At 42.0% G+C, this 27978-nt stretch overlaps 2 long non-coding RNA genes across 2 annotated transcripts in view; one reads left to right on the top strand and one right to left on the bottom strand.

Annotated features, from left to right (window-relative positions):
* The window catches only part of LOC143420732 (uncharacterized), a 441774-nt gene extending 414786 nt beyond the window's left edge, over positions 1 to 26988 (top strand). The window contains exon 2 of the long non-coding RNA XR_013100439.1: positions 26303 to 26988. This is a non-coding gene — a long non-coding RNA (uncharacterized LOC143420732). The remainder of the gene's footprint in view (positions 1 to 26302) is intronic.
* Positions 125 to 8557, bottom strand: LOC143413497 (uncharacterized). The gene is made up of 3 exons (XR_013094106.1): positions 8073 to 8557; positions 483 to 526; positions 125 to 188 (listed from the first exon to the last, which is right to left on the bottom strand). It is a non-coding gene; the product is annotated as an uncharacterized LOC143413497 (long non-coding RNA).
* Positions 26989 to 27978: the final 990 nt, after the last annotated feature.

Genomic DNA, 27978 nt, shown 5'->3' with positions numbered 1-27978 from the left:
AAACAGGACACAAGTGAAAGGACAAAGAACTGTGAATGGCAATTGATGGACTTGCTCAGATGATCACAGTACTGGCATCTTTATTCCAGAAAGGAATTAGAGAAATCATATACACCAGTACTTACGTTGATGAACTTAAAAAGTTGAATGGTCTCGAACCTCTTAAACAAACAATGTATGATCAGACCCTGACAAACAGGACAGAAAGGAATAAAGATTAGATGAATATTAAAATCTATAAAGGACAGATTATGATTGAATTGTATCACCAAAGACTATTCACTCATCAATAAAAGGTCACCTACAACACTTCCACAGCAGCAACACTGAACATATCTTAAGACATGGAAACCTTTATGAAGTGAAAGGACAGACAGTGAAGGTTGAGACAGAATTGTACTTAATAGATTTTTTCAGACGATGACAGTACTGGTATGCTTACTCTAGAAAAATGGTTGAATCATATTCCATATAGTACTTACTTAAAATGAACACACTTCAGTCCTCCTAAAATGACTGACAGCATCTGAAATGAAACAATGACAGATTAAGACTGTAAGAATATATGTTTATAAATGCCTAATACTCCAATCTCATATTTATTCTGTCTATTAAGATGGACAAATTCTAAGCATTTACCAATCACTTGACTTGTTTGAAGTGAAGGTAGATACTAAATGTATTCGTTTAGGCAATAACAATAAAGCTGAATCTAATATTAACAATAGATAATTAGGAATGTTTTGCTCATTTTTATTTCACCTCACCAGGTTACAAAAGGAGCTTTCTCAGCAGGTCACTCTTCTCAGCTACCCTGTCAATGACCATGTCAGAGTCCAATGACATGAGAATGTCCTTTTCAGTGGCCATCAGCATAAACATCTCCAGCTTGTTTGCAGACAGGCTGCTTCGGAGTCTGCTTTTAATGAACTTGAGTGTAGAGAATGTTCTTTCACAGGCAACCTGAGTGAGGGAGAGGGTCAGCAGGTACTTGTATGCCAGCCCAAGGAGACGATAGGCATCAGACAGCATGTTGAACCGCCTGAGTATTTGATAGCAGCACAGTGGGCAATTTTTGCAAGAACCACAGCTTTCGGTCACAATTTCACTTTCTTCGTCCCATTCTTCAGATCTGTCCTTTGCTGTTCTGGTCGTGTACTCATCTACATGTGATGTCTTAAGCCTTTCCCACTGTTCAGCAAAACGTTTCAGTTCTGACTGAAGGTTATTAACTGTAGCCCTGCTGTCAAATTTAAGTAGACAGGCGCTGAGGTTCTGAAATGCATTACTTGGAAGAGAAACTGTTCTGACCTGGCTAAACTTCCTGGGGTCCAACCATGCCAAATCGGCAAGAAGAGGGCCATGTATGACAAATCGTCTGTGGATTGCTTCAATAACTGTGTCCAGGATGATGTTGTGCACTTTCACCTCATATGATTTCTCAGCATTGATTTGCAACTCATCTTTAGGCATCTCGCCGGCCATGCCTTTTCTCCTTTTGGCTCTCTTTTTAGGTAGTTCAGCCTCCACTTCCATGTCTGTGTTGTTCTCCCTCTCCTCTAGTTTTTGATTTGTCTGTTTCACAAATGTGTCTGCAGCTGTCTTCACAGTTGGAAAGTCCCTGGCAATACTTTTGAGGCCATCTTGTGTGGCAGTCACCATATGATGGGCAGAGAGAATGTCCATCCCCTTTGACTGGAGGTACTTTGACAGAGGAGTTGTTTGCTCAAACACTCTAAGAAATATCTGTGCTGTTAACACAGTTTCATGCTTCAAGAGACACTCTTTAAAGCCTCGTGCTTTGGCACGAACAGCTGGCTTTTCTTTTTCCCTCTTTTCAATGGCTTCCATCGTCAGCACTACATCAACGAAGAGGCCATCATCTGGTTTTCCAAAATGTCCAAAGATTTTCTGGAGGGCATCATGCTTGGCCCACCACCGTGTCTCACCTATTGGACTGAGGCGTCTGTGTCTTGTGTTTTCGGTTTGTTTCTCCCACAGATTAACCCTGTGATAGGACTCCTTGATGAACACAGCTATGTCATTAAGTAAATTAAAGAGTGATCCACTTTCAATGACACTTTGTGTTTTGTCAGCAATCACAAGATTAAGTATGTGTGCATAGCACCACACATGCACATGAGTTGGAGACTGGGCAGTCATAAGTGCTGAAAAGCCTTTGTACTGGCCCTGCATATTTGAAGCACCATCTGTTGCATTCCCAATGCACATGGCCTTGTCTAGATTCAGATGCTCTAAAACTCCGGAAAGCAAGTTTACAAAGTACTGCCCCGTGGATGCTTCGCACCTCACTATGGAGACAAGCCTCTCCTGCACAGACTCAGTAACATACCTGATGATTACTGAACACTGATCATAACCTGTGATGTCTTGGGTTGTGTCTAGCTGAACAGAAAACATCCCAGCTTTCTGGACATCACTGGCGATGCTCTCTTGAAGGAGATGGCCAAGTGCATCAATCACTGAGTTGACAGTTGTTTTGGAGAGTAGGGTGATGAGAGATCCTCTACCTCTTGATCCACTGGTCTGATGCAACTTCTTGCTTTTTTCAATGCAGTCATTCAAATGTTCTCCAAGGCACATATCATACTTGCCTAATAACACAATCAGTTCCAGAAAGTTAGCATGATCGATGGTGTTATCACCTAAAGTGTATGCAGCCTCATTCTCCACATGCCTATAGCTGAGTCCCCTCTTCCCAAGTACTTTGATCACATCCACTATACGCTCTAAAACTTGCCGTCTCTTTTTCACTTGTGCTCTGTGAGCTGACAACTGACTGCCAGCAAACAAGCTCCTGATGTTGCCTTTTGAGCACCTTAAGAAAAAAGCTTCAGCACAGGTCTGGTGTGTATTGCTCTTTTCATGCTCCTCTGTGCGCAGATGTATATGTCGCCAGTCACTCATGCCTGTTATAAATGTGCTGGTGTCAGTCAGCCTTGCAAATGCCAGACACACAAAGCAGAACAATAAATGGCGTTCTTTGCAATAAGTAAGCCACTTCCTGTTGGTGCCATCTTTACAGCTGAACACCCTCATCACAACTGCACTGCTACTGTTCTGCTGTGGGTGGTAATCTAAGAAGGCCTGTAATATGGCAGGTTCAGGGCGAGCAAAGTCATCGATGCCCTGGCTCTCACTCTCTTGCTCTTCCATCTCTCTCTCTTGCTCCATCTCTCTCTCTTGCTCCATCTCTCTCTCTTGCTCCATCTCTCTCTCCTGCTCTTCCATCTCTCTCTCTTGCTCTTCTCTCTCTCCTGCTCTTCCATCTCTCTCTCCTGCTCTTCCATCTCTCTCTCTTGCTCTTCCATCTCTCTCTCTTGCTCTTCCATCTCTCTCTCCTGCTCTTCCATCTCTCTCTCCTGCTTTTCCATCTCTCTCTCCTGCTTTTCCATCTCTCTCTCTCCTGCTCTTCCATCTCTCTCTCTCTCTTGCTCTTCCATCTCTCTCTCTCTTGCTCTTCCATCTCTCTCTCTCTTGCTCTTCCATCTCTCTCTCCTGTTTTTCCATCTCTCTCTCTTGCTCTTCCATCTCTCTCTCTCTTGCTCCATCTCTCTCTCTTGCTCCATCTCTCTCTCTTGCTCTTCCATCTCTCTCTCCTGCTTTTCCATCTCTCTCTCTTGCTCTTCCATCTCTCTCTCCTGCTCTTCCATCTCTCTCTCTTGCTCTTCCATCTCTCTCTCTTGCTCTTCCATCTTTCTCTCTTGCTCTTCCATCTCTCTCTTGTTCTTCCATCTCTCTCTCCTGCTCTTCCATCTCTCTCTTGCTCTTCCATCTCTCTCTCTTGCTCTTCCATCTCTCTCTCTTGCTCTTCCATCTCTCTCTCTTGCTCTTTTATTTCTCTCTCTTGCTCTTCCATCTCTCTCTCTTGCTCTTTTATTTCTCTCTCTTGCTCTTCCATCTCTCTCTCTTGCTCTTTTATTTCTCTCTCTTGCTCTTCCATCTCTCTCTCTTGCTCTTTTATTTCTCTCTCTTGCTCCATCTCTCTCTGCTGCTCTTCTGTCTCTCTCTCTTGCTCTTCCATCTCTCTCTCTTGCTCTTTTATTTCTCTCTCTTGCTCTTCCGTCTCTCTCTCTTGCTCTTTTATTTCTCTCTCTTGCTCTTCCATCTCTCTCTCTTGCTCTTTTATTTCTCTCTCTTGCTCCATCTCTCTCTGCTGCTCTTCTGTCTCTCTCTCTTGCTCTTTTATTTCTCTCTCTTGCTCTTCCGTCTCTCTCTCTTGCTCTTTTATTTCTCTCTCTTGCTCCATCTCTCTCTGCTGCTCTTCTGTCTCTCTCTCTTGCTCTTTTATTTCTCTCTCTTGCTCTTTTATTTCTCTCTCTTGCTCTTCCATCTCTCTCTCTTGCTCCATCTCTCTCTCTTGCTCTTCCATCTCTCTCTGCTGCTCTTCTGTCTCTCTCTCTTGCTCTTTTATTTCTCTCTCTTGCTCTTTTATTTCTCTCTCTTGCTCCATCTCTCTCTCCTGCTCTTCCATCTCTCTCTCTCCTGCTCTTCCATCTCTCTCTCTCCTGCTCTTCCATCTCTCTCTCCTGCTCTTCCATCTCTCTCTCCTGCTCTTCCATCTCTCTCTCCTGCTCTTCCATCTCTCTCTCTTGCTCTTCCATCTTTCTCTCTTGCTCTTCCATCTCTCTCTTGCTCTTCCATCTCTCTCTCTTGCTCTTCCATCTCTCTCTCTTGCTCTTCCATCTCTCTCTCTTGCTCTTTTATTTCTCTCTCTTGCTCTTTTATTTCTCTCTCTTGCTCTTCCATCTCTCTCTCTTGCTCTTTTATTTCTCTCTCTTGCTCCATCTCTCTCTGCTGCTCTTCCGTCTCTCTCTCTTGCTCTTTTATTTCTCTCTCTTGCTCTTCCATCTCTCTCTCTTGCTCTTTTATTTCTCTCTCTTGCTCTTTTATTTCTCTCTCTTGCTCCATCTCTCTCTGCTGCTCTTCCATCTCTCTCTCTTGCTCTTTTATTTCTCTCTCTTGCTCTTCCATCTCTCTCTCTTGCTCCATCTCTCTCTCTTGCTCTTCCATCTCTCTCTGCTGCTCTTCTGTCTCTCTCTCTTGCTCCATCTCTCTCTCTTGCTCCATCTCTCTCTCTTGCTCCATCTCTCTCTGCTGCTCTTCCATCTCTCTCTCTTGCTCTTTTATTTCTCTCTCTTGCTCTTCCATCTCTCTCTCTTGCTCCATCTCTCTCTCTTGCTCTTCCATCTCTCTCTGCTGCTCTTCTGTCTCTCTCTCTTGCTCCATCTCTCTCTCTTGCTCCATCTCTCTCTCTTGCTCCATCTCTCTCTGCTGCTCTTCCATCTCTCTCTGCTGCTCTTCTGTCTCCTCTGTCACAGACTTCTCCACTTTTGATGATAAATCAGCTGGTGCAACATGTAAGGATTGGCACAATTTGTTAAGATTTTGAGAAGTTTGAGAAACTAACCTTAAGCATAAAATAAAATTTACTATCAGTAACTTCATAGCACCCGCCCAGCAGTATATAAACTCCGTCATGCTAGTTACGCTGTACGAGTTATTCTAAGCGACTGTATAAAGTCACCACAATGAAAACAAACTACAACTAAAATTAGTTTATATCTGACACAGATAGACAGCAGGTCATAACTTCTTACCTGAAGTTCAGTTCCTCTGCCACTATGACCAGCGGCCGCCTCGGGTCTCTCCTCCTCTTGCCTCCCCTTTCCTTCATCCACCTGCTGGCCTCCACCACTTGCTGATCTTGCTAAATCTATGGAAGCTATGCCATAGCTACCACCAAACAATTCAGTAATTTTCACACATTTGGCAGCGTCTGCCTGAAGGGCTTGTTTCTTTTTGGCCCTAATTTTTTCGGCACCTCCTTTCCTTTTTTTGTTCTCCATTTTCTTTAGTTCGTCTATAAGATTGCTAAACAAGGGGGAGGGTGCATCCGACCTCCTCGGCTGTAATTGGTCCAGCCCAGAGTCGATCATGACCAATTCGCCAATCCAACGCCTTTCATTGTTTATACCCTTCCCAAAAAAAACCAAAAAATCGCCAGCGGCCCACCGGGCAAGTGCCCGGTATGCACGATGGCCAGTCCAGCTATGAGGGCAGGGCTGTGTTGGTCTGAGACTGTAGACATTAAAAAGTCCACAGGAGAGATGGTAGCTGATTAAACAAGTGTCATGAGATAATAACTAAATGCAAAGATTGGTGACAGCGCTTGGAACCATAAGGCAACAAAAACTGTGAGAAATAATTTAGGCTCTGCCTGTGAATCACTCTTTGCTTCTCTTCTTCCTTCCATCCCATCATTTCATATATCACTCTGCACTTGCTGTCTATGAGAACAAGGCACAACTTGCTATTGAAATAAACTATAATCTAATTATCCACACCTAACAACTCTTGCACTTAATCTATAATAAAATGATGACAGAAAAATGTTATAGCACTGCCTTTAGTAGCCTCACACAGCTCCTGCTGTTTCCTCCTCATGTCCTTACCAGCCATGTCTGCACAATGTTATATCATGAGTAATATTTTTTTTTAAAATCCATCTAAATAAAACACACACATGCACGCACACACAGTGACATTTTAGACCTTCTTCAGAATACTGTATATACTATGGGCATCCTTACATTATTATTTATTACTAGAGCTACAATAATAAAGCAAAGAGGAGGGGGAAGTAATAAATATGAAATTATGTATTTATGATGATTCCATTTGTTTCACTATCTACTCTGTGCAGGGCAAAGCTTATCACATGTTTAAACTGTAGAGATACAATCATTTTACTGCTGTAACATCCAACTTTTGTCTTATTTAAAATATAAATCTAATATAATCTGCTTCTTAATGTATGTTCTTTAAAATACAGCGTGTGTTTTTAAATATTATAATTATAATCATTATTATGTGGACATGCATATTAGATCGTTTTTAGTGAAATATAATCCCTCCAGAAAGGCAGGAAAAGCCCGGAAACTTGCTTTAAAACTAAATATGTTCCCTAAAACGGTGACAGAGCTACAGACCCATGACAGCCTTGCACAGGTAGCCAGCAGCTGTGACCAGCACTACCTGTGCAGTTAATAAAAGGACAGGTAATGTTTGTCGCGCTGTTGCACACACAGCACGCTTGTTTGTTTCAGTTCGTCAGTTGCAACAAGACAGCTTACCAACGTGTATGTAATAAGCTAATACTCCTGGGTGCTACACACTACAGTGTGCGCTGTACACCTACTTACTGGTTGTGTCGCATCAGTCTGTGTCTCTGAGTTAACTTGTGTTTCTCCTACAGCTCCGGATTGCTAAAAATGCGCGTGCTCTTTGTGAGCTCGTTCCCGGCTCGTAACCAGCGCGTTCTGCCGTCAAGGGCGATCATTGGTTAAATGTGATCATGTGACTGATGCAAGCCAGATCCTTTTATTTAGCAAAACTGTGATTAATAGTTAAATATTATTGTTGAGGGGCACAGACAGGACTCCGCACGCACACACATAAAAAAATAAATAAAAAAAATTTAAAAGTTGCCTCAACAAAAGGGCACCTTGGGCACCCATCAGGAAAGGGGCGGGTGCTCAAGCCCCTCTAGCCCCCCCCTCTGCACGTGCCTGCTGTTAGGTTAATTGTGCTGATCCTCGGGTTGGGGGATTTGTGTTTGTACTGGAGCGCAAAATTCAAACCAATGGAAGATGGACAACAAAAGTTCAAAGCCATCAGGTGCTCAGGTTAGAAAAAAGAGAAAAGATGCAGGTAAGCAGACGTGTGATTGGATAATGGCAGGTCATCCTGAACCAATCAGACTAAACTCCAAACAATACATTATGTTACAGATTTTAATATTAATTAGTCATTGTTACTTGTTGATTTGTCCTTTTCTCATTGTGTGACGAATTATGACGACTGTTTGGTAGCTGTTATTGTCTCTCTCTCTCTCTCTTCATGTGTGTTTCTCTGGTGAAACAATAGTTTTGTGTTAATGTTAGGGCTGCATGATTTTGCATAAAATGAGAATCACGATTTTTTGGCTTAGAATTGAGATCATGATTCTCTCATAACAATAAATAAACATAAAACAACAAATGTCTCACGTTTTGTTGTTGCAGCAAAATGTTGTCCTGCTTGAAATTCCGTCTCCACCGTTGCTCGACGCTGCGTGTACAGAGCAGGTAGTGCAACAATAGAAAAATAGTTGCGGGACGGCACTGTGTAGCGTTTGTCTAGGGTGTTGATCGTTTTCCTAAATCCCTCGTTTTGCACAGTGTTGATGGAGCCATATCTTTGGTCAGGTGATAAGTGATAGCCTCCGTAATGTCTTTGTGCCTGCGGGAGTTCGACGTGTATAGGGAAGCGCTGTATAAGGTTCCCGTTATTGATGTTTGGGTGGTTGACCGGGACGGATTTTCTCCTGTCACTTTCTCGTCATCCCTGACGTGCTCTCCGTTGTTTTTTCCCTGCTAATTTTAGCATCACACGGCACAGCTTCTGTATCACGTGGTATAAGGCTCCGCCCTTGTCATTTGTTGAGCAGGAAGAGTGAGCGCTTGTTTTCATGCAGAGTACGTCCCGGATCAAAATGCGGTACATTTGATCCCTGTTGTCTTTGCTTGATGATTGGTTTGAGTCTTGACAATCCACATCAGAATCAGAATCAGAAAGGGGTTTATTGCCAAATGTTGAGCAGGTTTACAACATTAGGAAATTGCTGCGGTGCTTCAGTGCAAACATAGTGTCATAAATAGCACTTAAATAGACATGAAAAAATAAAAGTAAGAATAAGAATTAAAAGTGCTACGTAGAAAGATATGGGCATGAGATATACATGAGATATATACATGAGAATAAGAATTAAGAGTGCTACGTAGAAAGATATATACATGAGTGCAGGTGGTGATCAGTGCCAAACATGGAATGATGCAGTGACACAGCGTAGGGTCATGTGTTAGTGGCGGGGACAGTCATATGGTTATTGTTCATGTGTCCAACAGCAGAGGGGAAGAAACTGTTCTTATGGCGAGAGGTTCTGGTGCGAATGGACCGGAGCCTCCTGCCTGAGGGGAGCAGGTCAAACAGACTGTGTCCAGGGTGAGAAGGGTCAGCTGAGATCCGAGCTGCACGCCGCAATGTCCTGGAGGTGTACAGGTCCTGCAGAGATGGGAGTCTGCAGCCAATCACCTTCTCAGCAGAGCGCACAACACGCTGCAGTCTCTGTTTGTCCCTGATAGTGGCTCCAGCGTACCACACGGTGATGGAGGAGGTGAGGATGGACTCGATGATTGCAGTGTAGAACTGCATCATCGTCCGTGTTGGCAGGTTGAATTTCTTCAGCTGCCTCAGGAAGTACATCCTCTGCTGGGCTTTCTTGATGACGGAGGTGATGGTGGGCTCCCACTTCAGGTCCTGGGTGATGGTGGTACCCAGGAAGCGGAATGAGTCCACAGAGGTGATGGGGGTGTCAGTCAGGATGATGGGGGGGGGGAGTGGGCTGTGTGTTTCCTGAAGTCCACAATAATCTCCACTGTCTTCTGGGCATTCAGCACCAGGTTGTTGTGGCTGCACCAGGACACCAGACGTTCAACCTCCCTCCTGTAGGCAGACTCATCCCCGTCCGAGATGAGCCCAATAACGGTGGTGTCATCTGCAAACTTGATTAGCTTGACAGACTGGTGGGTGGAGGTGCAGCAGTTGGTGTACAGGGAGAAGAGCAGAGGAGAAAGAACACAGCCCTGAGGGGAGCCGGTGCTGATGGTCCGGGAGTCCGAGACATTCTTTCCCAGCCTCATATGCTGCTTCCTGTCCGTCAGGAAGTCAGTGATCCACCGGCAGATGGGATCAGGCACATTCATCTGGGAAAGCTTGCCTCGGAGATGGTCTGGAAGGATGGTGTTGAAGGCAGAGCTGAAGTCCACAAACAGGATCCTGGCGTAGGTTCCTGGGGAGTCCAGATGCTGCAGGATGAAGTGTAGGGCCATGTTGATGGCGTCGTCTACAGACCTGTTGGCTCTATATGCAAACTGCAGGGGGTCCAGGAGGGGGGCCGTGAGGGTCTTGAGATGGGAGAGAACTAGGCGCTCAAATGACTTCATGACCACAGATGTCAGAGCCACGGGTCTGTAGTCATTTAGTCCAGTGATCCTAGGTTTCTTGGGGACAGGGATTATGGTAGAGGACTTGAAGCAGGCAGGCACATGACATGCCTGCAGTGAGGAGTTGAAAATGCCAGAAAACACTGGGGCCAGCTCGTTTGCACAGTGTCTGAGGGTGGCAGGAGACACGCCGTCTGGGCCGGGAGCTTTCCGAGCATTCAGATTCTTAAACTGCTTCCTCACATCTGCTTCATGAATATGAAGAGTTGTGGTGGGAGGAGGTGGTGTGAAATCCTCTTTTGTGTGGGGTGAGGAGGGGGGTGTTGTAGGTGAACAGTTTGAAGGTGGTGATGGCTCTATGGAGGGGGGAGAGGTGGGGGAATTAGTGTCCAAAGTGCCTCTATTGTTGGGGCCGTTGGAGGTGTGAAGGCTGCCTGATGGCTCGTCAAAACGACAGTAGAAGTCGTTAAGGGTGTTGGCTAAGAGCAAGTCATCAGTGGAGTGGGGGGTTTTAGGCTTGTAGTTGGTGATATTCCTAAAACCTTTCCACACAGAGGCCGAGTCATTCTCTGAGATCTGCTGCTGCATCTTCTCAGAGTGCTGATGTTTAGCAATGTCCACTTCTTTAGTGAACCTGTACTTGGCCTCTCTGTAGCAGTCCCTGTCTCCGCTTCTGAACGCCTTTCTCTTTTCCAGCCACAGCTTTTTGAGTTTAGGAGTAAACCAGGGTTTGTCATTGTTATAACTCACCCTGGTGCGTGATGGCACAATGCTGTCCTCACAGAAGTGGATATAGGAGGTGACAGTGTCCGTAAACTCGTCCAAGCTGTTAGAAGCAGCCTTCAATGTGACCCAGTCTGTAGACTCCAAACACGTGCGAAGCTCCTCCACAGCCTCGTTGCTCCACAGTTTTTTAGTCCTCACGACAGGTTTGGAGAGCTTCAGCCTCTGTCTGTACGCGGGGATTAGGTGGATCATGACGTGGTCAGAAAGTCCGAGTGAAGCGCGGGGCACCGCGCGATAGGCCCCGCTGATCGTGCTGTAGCAGTGGTCTAATGTCCTCTCCTCTCTGGTCGGGCATTTAATATACTGCTTATATTTCGGAAGCTCATGGCTCAGATTGGCTTTGTTAAAGTCCCCAAGAGCAATGATGAGAGAGTCCGGGTATGTCCGCTCCATGTGGAGAATCTTCTCCGCGAGTGCGCACTGAGCTGCCTGCGCATCCGCGTCTGGATGGGATGTAAACAGCGGCCAGGATGAATGAAGCAAACTCCCGCGGAGAATAAAACGGTTTGCAGTGAATAAGAAGATATTCCAGAGAGGAAGAGCAGTGCTGAGCAATCACTGTCACATCTGTGCACCAGCCACTATTAATGTAGAAGCAGACACCTCCACCTTTGGACTTACCGGAGAGAGCGGCCTGCCGGTCCGCGCGCAGCAGATGGAAGCCCTCCAGCTTAAGCGCGCAGTCTGGGATGTTCTCACTGAGCCACGACTCCGTAAAACATAAGACACAGGAGGAGGCAAAGTCTCTGTTCATGCTTCTCATCAGGGCCAGTTCGTCTGTCTTATTCCTGAGTGATCGTACATTGGAAAGGAAGATCCCAGGAAGAGCAGTTCGCAGTCCGCGTCTCCTCAAACGCACGAGTGCGCCGGCTCGCTTCCCTCTCTTTCGGCGTCTCGCTTTCCTGGTCAGAGTCTGCAGTAAATCTGCCGCAGATGCGACAAATATTGGAAATAAATCCACAGGCGTTGTAGTCCTGTAGTTAAGGAGCTCTTCTCTGGTGTAAGAGTATCCAGAGGAGTGCCCAGACACAGAAGAAATGCACAAAAACAAAACAAAAGTAACGCACTGAAGCACCAGGGCATCCATACGCGGCGCCATCTTGGTTGTACATTGCTGGCGTTGCATCTTTCAATGCCAGCAATGGCAGGTATCAGTGCTCAAACCTTTTGTGTTTGTTTCCAACAAGTTGCCCACCTCGGGAAACAAAAATGTGTTCTTTTACTTGTCAGATGAACATATGAGACACTTTGACTCTTCAGTGCAGTGTGGAGCCTAACAAAGATCTGTTTTGTGTCCCAGCTGATCAGCAGGAGGAGGAGAGTCTGACGGAGCAGCAGAGGAACATTTTCAGCTACTTGGACTCAGCTCAGCCACTACAGAGGAAACAATGAGCTCAACACAGAAGGTGACAGACAGAGCAGGACCATGTGACCAAAGATATTTATCACCATATACATTTGAACATTTGCCATAACGATGTAGCTGACGATAGAATTCACACCAGACAAAATACTTTACAGCTGCACAACTTTATTAAAAACCCATCAATGTATTTTCACTGAAACAAGCAGCTGTTGTTTATGTGCATTAAAGTTATATAAAAATGTAACAGTGCAAATGCAAATTCCTCGCTGACAGTTTAACCAAAAGGCGTTTCCAGTGGAAACTGGCCGACACATCCTGAGCATAACCATGTATAATATCCACTAAACTTCAGAAGAGGTTATACAGTCGTGGCCAAAAGGTTTGAGAATTGCATAAATATTGGAACCTGGAGAAGTTGCTGCTTAAGTTTTTATAATAGCATTTTGCCTGCACTCCAGAATGTTATGAGGAGTGATCAGATGAACTGCATCGTCCTTCTTTGCCATGAAAACGAACTTAATCCCCAAAAAGCCTTACCACTGCATTTCATTGCTGTCATCAAAGGACCTGCTGAGACCATTTCAGTGATCGTCTTCTTAACTCAGGTGAGAATGTTGGCGAGCACGAGGCTGGAGATCATCATGGCTGTATCCCGATTCAGGTTCTGCAGCTTTAAAGTCCTCAAGGGCCGCGTACTCAAAGACCGCTAAGGCCGAAGTGCGAGGCTCGTAGGCTCATGAAATGGGACGTCTAGCCTCCGTCGCGCTGCCCAGGTTGCCTAGCAACCATGATACTAACAGCTGGAAACGTTTCATACGGCTTTGTTTGACAGAAATGAAGGAGAACATATTTAGTTCATTTGTTTCTACATGAGCTCTGTGTGATTTGATGAGTATCTGAGGCTGAGACCACAGGACTGTGAAACATGATTGTTGGGCTTCATTTCTGTGCTGAACAGTCGTTTAAGATTAGCTGTAAATAACAATTAGCTGATGTTGTTCATGAGACTAAAGTCATCTCACTGTGGTAATGTAAATATAATATGGCCAATATTATAGTTATTATATTAATCACTTCACTCACAGACAAGTATCTGTGACAGTGTGTATACAGATGTATCATATATAAGAGACAAATATTGTTCGTTTAATATGTTGGTACTAAATGTGGCTCAATGCTTACATATATGTGTAAAAAGCAAATGTAGGAGCTGTGATAACTGTGTCTGATAGAATGAAGAGTAGACTGATATATGAAATATTCCTTTATTGGGTGAGAAAATCAGACCATGTCATAACTGCTGTAAGTCACACAGAATAGATATCAGAGCCTTAAACAGGCTGACTTCTGCTAAATGGGTCAAACTGGGCAGAAAGTCTACAAACACATAACATCCTTATAGAATATGATGTAAGATTATAGATCAGCTTAGCTCAGAATATATAAAGCATATAAACAGTTACAGCAATATGATGCAACAAACACAGCAGCTACTGATCCAAAATACTCAAAGCTTCATAGAACTGAAACCAACATTTATTTTTAGCTCCATTCTGCTGCTGATACAGACTTTAGGTTTCTGAACATTAAACTTGTTGCTGCCTTTCATAGTGTGTAACTTGAAGGCCCTGAGTACTTTCTCCCACACTGAAAACACTGGGATGATCACATTATTTGAACATTACCTAATAAGACTGATTCAGCACAGACAGTTATGGAAATCAAATGTGTGATAAGCTGCAGGATTCAAACACAAGTGTAACTTATAAACACATCCTAGCAGAGAACCCAGAGTGATGATGAAGCAGAGTGTGGACCCCAGCCCTGCAGCCAGGCCCTGAACTTAAAAAGAATCAAGGCCATCAGCCAGCAGGCCCAGCCAGGCTCCACCATCAGCCAGCAGGCCCAGCCAGCAGGCCACAGCCAGGCTCCACCATCAGCCAGCAGGCCACAGCCACGCTCCTCCATCAGCCAGCAGGCCCAGCCAGGCTCCACCATCAGCCTGCAGGCCACAGCCAGGCTCCACCATCAGCCAGTAGGCCACAGCCAGACTCCACCATCAGCCAGCAGGCCACAGCCAGGCTCCACCATCAGCCAGCAGGCCTAGCCAGGCGCCATCATCAGAAATTCCGCTTCCGAGTCCCTCGTGGTGGCCGCCTCGTGCTCTCGCTTCAGTATGCCACCCAAGAAAGGCCCAACACCAGAGGAGGTTGAGGACATTAAAACCTCCCTCGGAGCGCTGTGCGGAGACGTGGCCGCAGTCAGGGCACAGCAGGAGCTGCCTCTGGGGCTTCTGGAGGAGGTAAAACAGCTACGCCTCCAAAATGCCGAGAAGGACAGACGGATCATGGATCTCGAGCGGCGGGTGGATGAGCTGGAGCAGTACACCCGTACGAACGACGTGGTCATCAGCGGTATTAAAATCAAGCCGCGCTCGTACGCGCGCGCGGTGGCCGGGAACGTCGGGGAGCCCAGCGACGAGGAGACCCACTCGGTGGAGCAACAGGTGGCGTCCTTCCTCCAAAGCAAGGGGATAGAGATGGACCTGGAGCACATAGAAGCATGTCACTCACTGCCCAGGAGGAGTGACAGACTGCCGGCCATCATTATGAGATTTGTCAATCGGAAGAACAAGGTCGCACTGCTGAAACAAGGACGCAAACTGAAAGGCACGGACGTTTTCATTAATGAGCATCTGACACGAAAAAACGCAGACATCGCGAGGAAGGCAAGGCAACTGAAGAAGAACGGTAAAATACAACATACATGGGTAACAAACTGTAAGATTTTCATTAAGCTAAGCGGGACACCAGAAGAGGGAAAAGTACTGATAGTGAGGAACATGGAGGATCTGGACAAGTATAACTGACACCAATGTATCAATTACACCAGGAAATGACATGGACACGTTGAAATTAGTTCTTCAACAGAAAGTAATTGATCTAGATTGTGAATATAAGGAGCATAATATAATAGATCCAGAAATAGATTCTGAAAGTAACTTTCTCTCTACTTTTGTTAAAAATTGTAATTATTTCACTCAGGAACAATATGAAAAAGAAATTAACCTAGACGGGAAGCTCTCATTAATTCACTTTAACAGCAGAAGTATGTACTCTAATTTTGATTTCATTAAGGACTATTTGCAACAATTTTCTCGCCCCTTTAGTATTATAGCCATCACTGAAACTTGGTTCAATGTCGATAAAGGAATAGATTTTTGTTTGAATGGATATGATTTAACATACATGAATAGATTAAATAAGGCGGGCGGCGGGGTTGCTATATATGTTCATAACTCTATAAAATATAATGTTGTAACAACTATGTCTATGGCTATTGATGGAATTTTGGAATGTTTGACTATTGAGATTATGAATGAAAAAAAGAGAAATGTTATAATAAGTTGTATATATCGGACACCCAGTTCAAGTATTGACACTTTTAATGAATGGATAGAAAAAACGTTGCTTCGGTGAACCAAAAATTACTATTTATCTGTGGTGATTTTAACATTGATTTGCTAAATCCAACAAGGTTAAAAGCCATTGATGACTTTACTGACACGATGTACAGCTTATCACTATATCCAACAATAACAAAGCCAAGCAGAATAACATCACATAGCGCCACTATTATTGACAACATTTTTACTAATGTCATGGATTTCCAAATTAATAGTGGTCTGCTTGTCTGTGATATAACTGACCACTTACCAGTTTTTACTTTGTGTGACTGTGATTTAAAAAAAATAGATACCAAGATCATGATAGCAAAGCGAACAATAAATGAAGAAGCAATTCATGCCTTCAATTTTGATTTAGCACAACAAGATTGGAGTTCGGTGTATGAAGAGTCAGATGTGGACAAGGCTTATGATAATTTTCTAGATATTTTTACTATGTGGTACAATAAACATTGTCCTGTAAACGAACACATGACAAAGAAAAAAAAGATAAAAAGTCCTTGGCTCACAAAAGGAATTATTAATGCTTGCAAAAAGAAAAACAATCTGTATAAACAGTTTATCAAAGTAAAAACAAAAGAAGTGGAACAAAGATATAAAGCATATAGAAATAAATTGACTGATATTATAAGAACGAGCAAACAACTTTATTATAGAAGAAGATTATATAAAAATAAAAACAATATAAAAGGAACTTGGGATGTGTTAAACAACTTAATTAAACAAGGATCTTCTGGAACATCATATCCTGAATATTTTACTGATGCAAATGGTGAAAATCACAACATGAGTAATATTGTCGATGGGTTCAATAAATTCTTCATAAATGTTGGCCCGGAACTAGCAGCGGACATCCCGTGTCATAAAAATGAAAATATCAGTAATATAAAATCAAATCCCTTTTCACTGTTCCTCTCAGCTACAAATGAGCAAGAAGTAATAAATATCACATTAAAATGTAAAAGTAAGTCTTCAATGGATTATCATGACATAAATATGTCTGTAGTTAAACAGGTTATTCTGAATATTGCTAGTCCCTTAACATATATCTGTAATTTATCATTTCAGTCCGGTTGTTTTCCAAAAAAAATGAAAATTGCGAAAGTAATACCACTATATAAAAGTAATGACAAACACAGTTTTACCAATTATAGGCCTATTTCTCTACTGCCTCAATTCTCAAAAATTCTAGAAAAACTTTTTAATTCAAGATTAGAAAAATTCCTTGAAAAACATCAAATAATAAATGTTGGTCAGTATGGTTTCAGAACGCAAAGAACCACTTCAATGGCGATAATTGAGGCAGTAGAAGAAATTACTGATACACTGGATAAAAATAAATATGCAGTTGGTATTTTTGTTGATCTCAAAAAGGCCTTCGACACAATCAATCACTCAATTTTACTGGATAAATTGGAAAGATATGGTATTCGAGGGAAAGCTGGTAACTGGTTAAAAAGTTACCTAACAGGTCGGGAACAATATGTTAGCATAGGGCATTACCATTCAGAGAAACTTGGTATTACATGTGGTGTTCCCCAAGGGTCAGTGTTGGGACCAAAACTTTTCAATGTATACATAAATGATATTTTTGATGTTTCTCAAGTACTTAAACTCATACTGTTCGCAGATGACACCAACATATTTTTCAGTAGCGATGATTATACTGATCTTGTAATGACCGTAAACAGGGAGCTACAATTAATAAAAAAATGGATGGACATAAATAAATTATCATTAAATATAAATAAAACTAAAGCAATGTTTTTTGGTAATTTAAAATATAATATAGAATTACCAATTATCATTGAAGGTGTACCAATTGATAATGTGAGTGAAAACAAATTTTTGGGAGTCGTAATTGATAATAAAATTTCATGGAAACCCCACGTCAGACACATAAAAACCAAAATTTCTAGAAGCCTCGCAGTTTTGAACAAAGTGAAACAATTCCTTGATAAAAATGCACTTCGTACTCTGTACTGTACTCTGGTTCTTCCATATCTTACATATTGTGTGGAAGTGTGGGGAAATACATATAAAAATACAACTAATCCATTAGTCACAGTACAGAAACGAGCACTGCGTATTATTCACAAGGCTGGTTATCTAGATCATACTCACAAATTCTTTCTTCAGGCAAAGTTACTTAAATTCCAGGATCTGGTTAATTACAATACATCCATAATTTTGTATAAAGCTTTTACTAAACTTTTACCGGCAAATTTACAAACTAGATTTGAAATTCGAGAAAAGGTTTATAATGTGAGAGGCTTTGGAGAATTCAAATTACCCAGAACTCGAACAACCCGTAAAGGCTTTTGTGTGTCTGTATGTGGTGTGAAAATCTGGAACAGTCTGAGTTTACAATTGAAACAATGCAAAAATATTCATAGATTTAAATTTCTCTACAAACAGTTGGTCTGGTCACAGTATACTCAATGATGGTTTTAGTGTGCTCTGTAATGTCTGTTCTCTTACCATTGCTGGTATGGATTCCAAAATAAAAAAAAATAAAAAAGTGTGCGTATGTATGTACATATATGTACTTGTGTGTGTAGATATATATGTATGTATATGTATGTGTGTTTGTTACTTGTAGTTATTACTGCCTGTTACCTGTGGTAATGCAATTTATAATTTATATATTCTGTATTCAGTTATGAAGACTCTAATTGTTGTTTGCGAGCTGCCGCTTAGATGCTTGTATGTGCCCGGGGCTGTTGATGGGTCTGTATGCAATGATGGGCGTAGCTGCGGGAAGTTTATTGTTTTTTTTGTTGATGAGTGAGTATAGGGGTGGGATTTAATAAGTTTTCTTCGTCCCACTCCTTTTTCAGGCAATTTTTGTTTTTTGTTTTGTGTATTTTATGTTCAATATAGGTATTTGTTGTGCCTGAAAATGAACAAATAAATGAATGAAATGAAATGAATGAATACTTTTATTCCACAATCAGAGAGAAAGAAACAGAGAAAGAGTGCAGGACAGACAGACAGGTGACAGTCTCAGGTGTACACACTGCTACACAACAGCACCAGAGAAGCAGGATTTAGTGTTTGTGTTATTACGAGTGTAAACAAGAAGAGTTCCAGATGGTGCAGTGGACACATGTGTGACTGCTGTGATTAAAGCATCTTTCTTTCAGCTTAACGAGTGAACCGTCAGCTCGTTCAAACACACGTTAAAGTGCGTTTGGCTCGACACCACCGAACAGAGGCAGCAATATAACACAGCTAACATTAACAGTGCAGTGAATCCTGCTTGTGCCGTGATGTTCAGGACTGCAAACCGAGCAGCATCACTGACTTTCAGCTTGTTGTGTTTGTGGATATATGACTGACTTTAATTATCCACAAAATCATCACATTCTCTGTCAGATTAAGGTCGACTATTGAACGGCGTATATTTTAAAGGCTTTAAAACCAAGTTAACGCTGAAAGTACAAACATCACTAATGTCACATAACTCTGCCGACAAGGCATAGCTATGGCTATGAAATGCTCTTTGTGTATCACTTCTTCATTATGAAAGATGTCATTAATGCACTAGTAATGTCTCATCTGGAGTATTGTTCAATCATTTGGTCAGCAGCTAATAAGACAGATCTTAACAGACTTCAGTTAGTCCAGAATAAGGCGTCCAGATTAGTGTGAAGATGTTCATACTATACTAATATTGATCAAATGCATAATAACCTTTCTTGGCTTCCTGTACAGGCTAAAATATTCTATGGCTTACTTGTAGTTCTAAAGAAAGCAATTCTGTTAAACACACCACATTTATTCTGCTCAGCTGCAGTATCCAGATGAAATACATCATCATATTACACAGTTTTCAACAAGCTGCAATTTAGTAAATGCTCGAGTTAAAAGTAACGTTTTGTAAAACTGTTACATTTAGAGCAACTTTTAAGTGGAATAAGTTGCCTTAAAAAATTAGAGAATTATTCAAAACTTCAATGAACACTTAAAAGCCGATTTACAGAGCTTTTAGTTGTTGTAAATATTGTAAGACATGATTTGTTTTTGAAATTTGTGTAATGTGCCTCAATGTTATTGATATTATTATTATTATTATTATTATTATTGATTGCTTATATTTGAACAATTGTGAAACCTCACTGTGGATGTAAGAGTGAAATTATGTGGATATCTTGAATCCACTTTATTGTGTAATATTTTATGTGAGTATTTGACGGAAGACGAGCAACATCTGTTGTGGAAGCTAACAGGGTTCCTTTAGAATAAACAAACATAGGATTTATTATCACTGAATAATTCTGTATAAATTTATACAAATTATAGAAATATGTAATAGGAAACAACAAAATAATCTAAATTATAAAATAATGTGTGTGTGTGTGTGTGTGTGTGTGTGTGTGTGTGTGTGTGTGTGTGTGTGTGTGTGTGTGTGTGTACACAATCAGGAGGGATGGGCATGATTTTAGTGTTTGAACAGTCATGAATTATCTTTAACAGCAGGTTGGATGTAATGTGTTAGAACTACCAGCAGGTGGGGATAAGAGACCTTTAAGGTGTTTGGTGCCACGCTCCACCTTCAGGTTTAAAACTAGTGTTAATGGAGTTTGAAGGTTGAGTTTGTTCCACGACTGCATTTCACTCACTGCCTCTGTTTGTATCTCTGTCACTGCAGGACCAACATGGAGCCAGAAGTCAGCGCTCTCAGGAGGCCGACAAACCTCACAGAAGAAAGGGAGAGAAAAAACACACCTGTGACGAGTGTGGGAAGGGTTTTACTGTGAGGGCTAAACTAAAACAGCATCAGGTCATCCACACTGGAGAGAGACCGTTCAGCTGTGACTTGTGTGGAAAGTCTTTTTCCTTGAAGGATTCCCTAAAAAAACACCAACTCATCCACAGTGGAGTTAAAGCGTACAGCTGTGATCAGTGTGGCAGAGCTTTTACTTGCAGTAGCAGCTTACAGAGGCATCTAGTTACCCACTCTGGAATTAAGGCATACAGCTGTGACGAGTGTGGGATGGAGTTTACTCTGAAGGCTTCACTAAAACAGCATCAGGTCATCCACACTGGAGAGAGACCGTTCAGCTGTGACGAGTGTGGAAAGTCTTTTTCCTTGAAGCGTTCCCTAAAACAACACCAACTCATCCACAGTGGAGTTAAAGCGTACAGCTGTGATCAGTGTGGCAGAGCTTTTACTCAAAGTAGCAGCTTACAGAAGCATCTAGTTACCCACTCTGGAATTAAGGCATACAGCTGTGACATCTGTGGAAAAACTTTCAGCCGGAGAGGGAGCCGAAATACACACCTACGCATCCACACCAGACATGATGTGTACTGCTGTGAACAGTGTGGCAAACAGTTTACAACAGACGCACACTTACAACAACACATGTTTACCCACACTGAGGAGAGACCTTATCAATGTGACCTGTGTGAGAAGACTTTTAAATCTCCACATTACCTGAGACAACACCAACAGATCCACACCAGAAAGAGAGTCTACAAGTGCAGCTACTGTGAGGTATGTATTTATATTGTTATCTTGTCATTTTAGCCTGACTGTTTGGAACTACTCTGCTCATTAAACTGTGTTAGCATGTTAGCAATTCTACTGCATGGAAAAGCAGCTCTGAGTGATTATTCAGATTTTCCTTTCAGTTATGATTTTAGTATTACTGTAGTATTATGGTGGTAGTATTGTAGTTATTGCAGCCCAGTAAACTGAGTGTGTTAACTGAAACAGTCAAATGTAGTTGGACGTCTGCAGAGATGCTCTTTATTTCAGGCGACGTTCAGGATACAAATGTTGAAGGACTGACTTACACTGTCTTTGTGTCTTTGTTTAGAAGCAGAGCGACACAGATGGATCCAGTTCTCAACCCTGTCATCACTGTGGTGGTGGGAAAGACTTTCATTGTGACCTCTGTGGAAAAACTTTCAGTCGGCAAAAGACCCTAAAAAGACATCAACGTAGACACACTGGAGACAAACTGAAATACTGCAAAGAATGTGGGAGAAGCTTCACCACACCAAGTGATTTAAAACAACATGAACTGATTCACAGTGGGGTTAAAAAGCACCTCTGTGATCAGTGTGGGTCATCCTTCACCACTGCATGGAAGCTTAAAACACACAAACGAGTCCACACAGGAGAGAAACCACACAAGTGCAGACACTGTGAGAGAAGCTTCTCACAGTCAAGTAATCGTAACAGGCATGAACGTGGACACATGGAAGGAAACTACAGCTGTGACCAGTGTGACAAGAGCTTCAGGAAGCTCAGATCATACTCTGCACACAAACGATCCCACGTTACTAATAAACTGTTTCACTGTTACCAATGTGCCCAAACATTCACCTCATTGTCTGCTCTGTGCAAACATCAGCGCGATCACTCAGGGCTGAAATCACTCCCATCACTGGATCACAGTGAATCTGAAGACACAGAAAGATCCTCTGGTTTCTGTGTCAGACTCAAAAAGCTTGAGATCAGGCTCCACAGAGTTCAGATAGAATCATTTAAACTTGTGTTGAACTGAACTGGTTACTGGGCTGAACTTCTACATAATACAGATCTACATGGGATCTTCTTTTCTGTTGTTTTACTGAGTCAGTTTTGTCCTTTTTTCTCTGTCCTGGTTTTGCTCGTCTGTAAATGATTGAAACTCAGTCAAATAGTTCATTGTTCTCCAGCAAAACGTTTTGGAAACTCATGTTTAACCTTTAAAACTCTGACATGTTTTAGCACACAAGGCTTCATCGGGGAGTTCACTCATGATTGGACCATGAGAACAAAGGTTTTTAGTTCTTTCAAAGAGAGTCTTGGAGATGTTTGATGTTTCTGTTTTTCTGAAACCACCTGAAAGAAAAACTATTTTTCTTGCTTTATGTAGTGTGGAAGTTTTTAATGTTTCTTCATCTGTGATGTTCTTGAATGTGTTCACGTGAAGATGGTACAAATAAACTGTCCTTTCAGCTTTAGCTCCTAATTTATTCATTATTTATGGATGTAGCACAGCAGCCGTCTCTTGATTAACACATGGAGGGCTCGGGATCTGATGGTGTCGTCTCCCTAATTTGCCCACTCAGTAAATCTCACTCATGGCCAAGAAATTGAAATAAACCTTGTTTCCCTGCTGGATAGTGATCCACTGTAACTCTGCTCCTCCTTCCTGTTTAGGATTTCTGTGGCTGAAGTAAAATTCCCTCCATCCATCACTTATCCCAGCTAACCCAAAGTGAAATAAAGTTTTGCTGGTCTTAAAAAAGCATTACAATAATGGGCATTACCAATGCAAACTGAATGATACAGAAGATGAAAGAAGAGACTTTGATCAGTTAATAAAGCTCATGATCTGGATTCATTGTGGCTGCTACACAGATACTTCTGGGTCACTTCTCTCAGTTAGGAACCTTCCTCACCAAACTGACTGTTGGACCACACCCCTGGTTTCATGAGAAATTGTTTCAGCCATGATTTCTCTTCCTGTATTTCAGAGTAAAGACTGAAGTGACAAATGGAAGCATGTTTAAAAAACACAATGTGAGAGAGACGTTGAGGTCCTTAGAAGTTAGCCTGGGTTTTTCTGTCACCCTGCTAGATGTTACACACCTTGTTATTGGACTGATTTGTACTGCTGGACGACTCCTGCGGAGAGTAACAATACTCTTACTAATTAGCTCCCTTTCACACCTTTGGGGATATTTATTTTTGTGTTTGCAGCGCTGTGAGCCAGAACAGCGAGAGAAAAATCTGCAACAGCGACGAGCCGAATGCTTACGTGAATCGCAGCAGCTGCACATGTGCTACGCTGAATTAGAGGATATCTTTGCTCTGGATTTCTATTTCTACTTTTTCATTTCTATATGATTCTTCTTGCATCTAAACAAAGATGATTCAATTTGCTAAATGTTGATGGCTCTTCGTGCTCAGGTGTAAATGAGACGTAATATTTGCTCTTGGTTTGGTTCTCCTGTACAGAACCTTGCAGTACAACAGAAACCTAAAAACATTATTTGTAGTTGTTATTCTTAGTTGTTCTGCTGCCTAAATACCACAGGGTCTGATTATGAAGTTATTGAGCTGCACATACTTTACGACCTGCTTAAGTTCGAGGTCACAGCGTCTGTAGAGCAGCTGGAACATAATGAAGTCTACAAGGTTAAAGTTTTCTCTTCAGTTATTGTTCTTTCTGCTGCTTGGTTTGATGGATCTGAGAGCTTTTGTTTTTATTATTGTTATTATAATTATCATGAATATTTTACTCTCTAGAAGCTTTAAAATAGTGTTTGTGTTTGAAAAAATTGATTTAAGAATTGAACAGAAACATCTGTCCTTCTGAAAATCGCCCAAAGGCACGGAGACAAAGTCAAAGGATGCAACCTGTAACTTTCTCTTCCTTCATGTCAGGACCATCATCCATGATTTATATAAAATGCATATAGCAACAGTAGCACTTTAGTTTGGACTTTATGATTTCTGTAACTGGAAAATATTATTTTGTTTAAAAGGGCGACATTAACATTAAAATAAATGAAAGAAGCTTCAGCTGAGAGCTTCATGCAGTCATCATCAGCAGCTCATAGCAGTCACAGCTCTTTGTTACGCAGCTTTGCAGGAATTAAAGTGGCTGAAGTGTCAGAGTTTGTGTGAGAAGCTGCTTCATGGACAGCTGCACACACGTCTTTATTATTTCTTCATAAATCAAACACACAGGTTTGTCTGCAGATGATTTAAAGTGTGTCGTTGTGCAGTTAAAGCTGTTTGTGTGACGCCCTGACCTCCTGTGAATGAAACAGCCAATCAGATCCATCAGAGAGAGAGCAGGAAGTGTTGTGTGTTTGTGACAGAACAAGGAAACAGTGATGATGATGAACATAAAGGTCCTCTGATGTTTCCTGTTACAGTAACGCTTGTTCATCTGTTGCTCTCCTACACTTTCCTATAAATAAAGGAGAAAAAGTCCATTTAGTTTCATTTCCTACAGCTCAGAGTTACACTTCACATTCCTGCAGTCACATCAAAAAGCTTCACTTTGGTCCAACATCTACATGTTAACATGAAACACAGACAGACTCAGAACATCTGGAACATCTGCACTTTGACCCAAAGTGCTATAGCCAGGATATTTTCTACATATTTCTTATGTTGGACCTGTTTGAACTGTAAACGACCTGTAATCATCTGTAAATGGTGTGAGACACACTGAGGCCACCTACAGGGCAGCTGGGGAACAGCAGGGATCTGAAATCATATGAGACGTTAGTGAGTGAGAAGAACAAACGGACTTAAGATGGCTCGAAGTGATCAAAGTTGATCTAAAACAGAAGATGAATCCACTGATTCTTTGTAAAGTTCATCTGCTGCTCACATGAATCCATGAAAGATTTATTTCACTGAATGTTTCTTCAAAGCTCATTTCAACCTGTTGAAGTCATGAATGAAAGTGCAGACTGAGAGTGGATCACATGATGTTTGAGGTGTGTCATGTGACATGTCCAGTATTGTCACACATGTCTAGATTGTCCCTGATATCATAACTGCTCAAACACTGATGATTATATTTGAAGAATTATTCCTGATGGCAGCAAAGTTTGAATGGAGCTCTCTGTCTGTGCTGATTTGTCGCCCTCTGGAGGTCAAAGCATAAACTGCATGATGTCACTGTAACCACCACAGTGACAGGAAGTGTTTTTAAATGATGAAATATGTCAGTGATGCTGATAGTGTGTTCATCACAGACGTTCAGGCTTCGTGTTGACATGAATCAAAGTGAAAGCAGAGAAACTGGAATGAATCAGGTGTTTTTACCTGGTGTAAATGGCAACACATTAAAGGTGTATAGACAGTAGAGATGTTTTAAAAATCTTAACAGTTCAGTAGCAGTGCCTCGCTCGTCACTTCTCACGGTAGATGACTTTAAACTATGGCCCGATGTTAGCTACATCCACATTATTAATGACTTGTATTTTCCGAAGGCGTTGTTGGCGAGGAATTGTGTAATTATAAGAGCACCGAGGCGTATAATTACCTGCACAGCAACAACATTGATAAAGTACTGCTCAACAAACAAGACGACTTTATTTTTCTTAAAGCACCTGTAGAGCCGAGCCAGAACGCTAATCAGGCTAAACACTTAGCAAGGCTAATGCTAAGAGAAAGTGGAGTAGTGGAGACAGTCGGCTGTTCCTGTATCGCCGGATTAGGGAGATCATGTAGTCATGCTGCTGTTCTGTGGAGGGTATTTCACTTATCTGGATATCACAATGTTTAAATGACTGAAATAGAAACACTGGACTGGTCAAAGGCTGACTGGGGAGTCACGCTACTGCCATCCAGCCACAGGGGACTGTCCTCTCCCCCTTCCTCTTCACCCTCTACACCACAGACTTCAGCCACTGCACAGAGACCTCCATCTTCAGAAGTTTTCTGATGACTCTGCGGTGGTTGGATGCATCAGCAGGGATGATGAGACAGAGTACCGGGCTGTGGTCGACTCCTTTGTCACGTGGTGTGAGCAGAATCATCTGCAGCTCAACGTGGCAAAGACCAAGGAACTGATCGTGGACTTCAGGAAGACCAGGAAACACTTGACCCCTGTTTCAATCCAGGGGGTCAGTGTTGACATTGTGGAGGACTATAAATACCTTGGAGTACACATTGACAATAAACTGGACTGGGCTAAAAACACCACAGCACTTTACAGGAAGGGCCAGAGTCGTCTCTATTTTTTGAGGCGACTGAGGTCCTTCAACATCTGCCAGAAAATGCTGAGGATTTTCTATGAGTCTGTGGTGGCCAGTGCGATCCTCTATGCTGTTGCATGCTGGGGGAGCAGGCTGAGGGTCGCAGATGCCAACAGACTTAATAAACTGATCCGTAAGGCCAGCAATGTTGTGGGGATGGAGCTGGACTCCCTCAAGGTGGTGTCGGAGAGGCGGATGCTGTCCAAGATAAAGACAATGTTGGATAACACCTCCCACCCACTCCATGACATGCTGGTCAGTCACAGGAGCTCGTTCAGTGAGAGACTGAGATTACCGAAAAGCACCACTGAACGACACAGGAAATCATTCCTGCCTGTGGCCATCTCCCTGTACAACGCATCCACTTAACACACTGTTTGCTGCTACAACTACACATGTTTCTTTTCCAAATATTTATTTATGAGTGACTTATGTATGTATGTATGAATATATATGTATATATTGTACTATTCTTAGTTAGCGTATTGTCTGTCTTGTCTTAATGTTGGTTTAAAATGGAGCACTGTAACAAAAAATAATTTCCCCCAGGGATCAATAAAGTATTCTGATTCTGATTACATGGAGTACTGTTTACTGTTTACATGTCAATGCCACTCGTTAACTTTGTGTGGGCTGTATGCTGCACAATAACAGGTTAAATACAAAACTTTATTTGAAGACATCTGTAGCACTGCCTCAGTTCTGGATGTTTCCACAGACTCCTCTGTGCACCTAAAGAAAAGGTCAAAGGTGTTGAAAATCTCCCAATTCTTTGAATCTTTGGGCTGAAGGAAGGACAGTACTCGGTGTATAAATGCTCAATCAACAATCATTTATTTCCATATAATTCAACACTTAAGAGCATAAGAACCATCATGATGGGGAGACCTGCCTGCAGAGGGTCACAGCAAGTCTCAAAGTGGTGACAGCCTCTTATAGCTTCTAGCGGCCCCCACCTAGTCGTAAAAGCCTAAACATTCACATTCTTTCTCTCTTACGGCGCCTAAGTTATGACCTCGGCTCCTTGTCTTTCTGCTCTCTGTAAGGTGGGGGTATGGAATGTGGTCTGTCTCTTCTATTATCGGCACAAGGTCCTCTGCACACAACATTCTCTTCATGATTCAGCAGTATGACATGTCAAGAAACAGTGTAACACATTCAACAGTGTCAAGTAATACAGGTCAATCCAATAGATCTAATGATTTTCACACTCTTTTAAGTCAGAAGTATAATGCAAACTAAAACTACATACTGATCACACACTCTATATTAAAGGCAAGGCAAGGCAAGTTTATTTGTATAGCACAATTCAACAACAAGGTGATTCAAAGTGCTTTACAGAGACATTAGAAACAAAAACAAATAAAAAGCATGATTTAAAATTGATTAAAACAAGCAAACAAACTAACTAACTAATTAACAAACAAACAAACAAAACAGTATATAAAATCAAAACAGATAAAATCAGAACAGTAGATAAAATCAGTAGTTAAATGTAAGTTTTGAAATTTAAGCTTAAAAGTGTGGATTTGGTGCTTTATTCAAATGCAGCTGAGAACAGGTGA

This window comes from Maylandia zebra, linkage group LG2 (assembly GCF_041146795.1).
Source record: "Maylandia zebra isolate NMK-2024a linkage group LG2, Mzebra_GT3a, whole genome shotgun sequence".
NCBI classification, from domain to species: domain Eukaryota; kingdom Metazoa; phylum Chordata; class Actinopteri; order Cichliformes; family Cichlidae; genus Maylandia; species Maylandia zebra.
This window is presented reverse-complemented; position numbering and strand designations above follow the sequence as displayed.